This window comes from Echinops telfairi, unplaced genomic scaffold (assembly GCF_000313985.2).
Source record: "Echinops telfairi isolate 266 unplaced genomic scaffold, ASM31398v2 ScPeMD7_2010;HRSCAF=2546, whole genome shotgun sequence".
Classification (NCBI taxonomy): domain Eukaryota; kingdom Metazoa; phylum Chordata; class Mammalia; order Afrosoricida; family Tenrecidae; genus Echinops; species Echinops telfairi.
This window is the reverse complement of record NW_022105908.1, coordinates 23848912-23850719: the sequence shown is the minus strand read 5'-3', so window position 1 is coordinate 23850719 and position 1808 is coordinate 23848912.

Below are 1808 nucleotides of genomic sequence, written 5' to 3'. Positions count from 1 at the left end.
ACTATCTTATTTAGACAGACCTGTGGAGATAATAACATGCACAAAAACAAGACAGGCAAAACCAAGCAACAAAAGAAAACAAAACAAAACAGCAACACCAACAAGCCAATGACAAAAAAGAAAACAAAATACAACAAGAAAGAAAAGCTTGTAATTAGTTCAAGGACTGTTTGTTGACCTTTAGGAGTGTTTTCCGGTCCAGTCTGTTGGGGCACCAAGTCCTGGTCCCAAAGTCCACCTTTGCCATTCCCTGGGGATCTCGCTGCTCCGTTCCCTTGCTGTTCTGTTGCACTCCCTTAATGTTTTGCCTCGGGTGTGACGGGATCAGATCGAGTGCAATTCCCTGGGCTGATTTCTGCAGAGTCCTCTTGTATGTGTTACTTAGTCACCATCTTCCCATCTTTTTGTGTGTGTGATTATGGATTTATTAGGGAAATGTCAACAGGTTACAATTCAGGTGACAAGTGCTTAGGAAACAGCTCATTCGGGATAGTTGTTTCTCTGAAGTGTCCACAGGCAGGCCTATTTCTGACCATCAAGCTCTTTTTTTTACTCCCTTTGATCTTTTTTTTTTTTTAATCGTTTTATTCCCATCTTTTTTAAGAGAAGGGAACACATTTAAACCCTGGTGGGTGGCCCTCTGAAAGGCTCTCCATGGAAAACAATCTCAGAGGAACTTGTAGGTCAGTCAGGGCTCCAGGCAAGTGACCAAGTGAGTTGGGATCAGTCAACACACACGTTATTTTTTTTCTTTTTCCTTTGATCATACTTACCCTACCTGGAATCATCTGTATATACATTTTGTAAACTTGTTTTTACACTTCCCCTCATTCCTGGAATATCTTTCAGATCGACAGTGGCCAACATCAACTGTATGATACACCACTGTACAGAGATAACAACTTGAGCAAACTCACTGCCACTGAGTCCATGTTGACTCATGGCGACCCTATAGGACAGGGTAGAACTGTCCCTGTGGGTTTCGGAAACTGTAACTCTTTACAGAAGTAGAAAGCGGAGCGGGTAGTGGTTTCGAACTGTTGACCTTGTGCTTAGCATCCCAACAGGTAACCACTATGCTACCAGTCGCCTGAAACTAGCAATATAGAATGTTGAGATATCTATCTATCTATGCACACATACATACATATTTTTAATATCACAAATACTACATTTAAGGGGATGTGATTTTGGCAAAATCATGTCTTTCTTTATGGAAAATTTCCAACTGAGCAGTGTCACCTGGCCTGGGTCTGGTTCTGCCTGGGAGGGTGCTGCCACAGGTAGTCGAGGATTTGCAGCCAGCACCGAGCAGGTCCGTTCCCTTCCCATTTTCTCCCTGAAGACTGAGTGCTGCAGACGGCACCAAGGCGATCTTCCTCGTGGGAGCCTTTCTCTCTCTAGAGCAGCGAGTCCTCAGCTGGGAGGATGGTGACATGGTGTAACCCCGATGGCAGTGTGGTTCTTCCTTACAATGTTGATGCTGCAATCCCCTCTCCTAGGTATAATCCCGGAGAAATGAGAGCCAGGGTCTGAGTAGTTTTATGCACACCCACGTTCATCACAGCACTACACCCAATAGCCCAAACTTGGACGCTACATCAGTGTCCACCAATCTCACTCACTGCCATCCAGTCAATGGGGACCCCTAGCAACCCTAAGGACAGGATTGCTCAGAGCAACCCTATAGAACTGTCCCTGTGAGTTTCCAAGTCTATCCCATTGCATTTATTTAGGGAAAACTTGAATCACATGAAGGCAATTTTAGAACCTTCATTAGATACTCGGCCACTAGTTTTCTTTTTTTT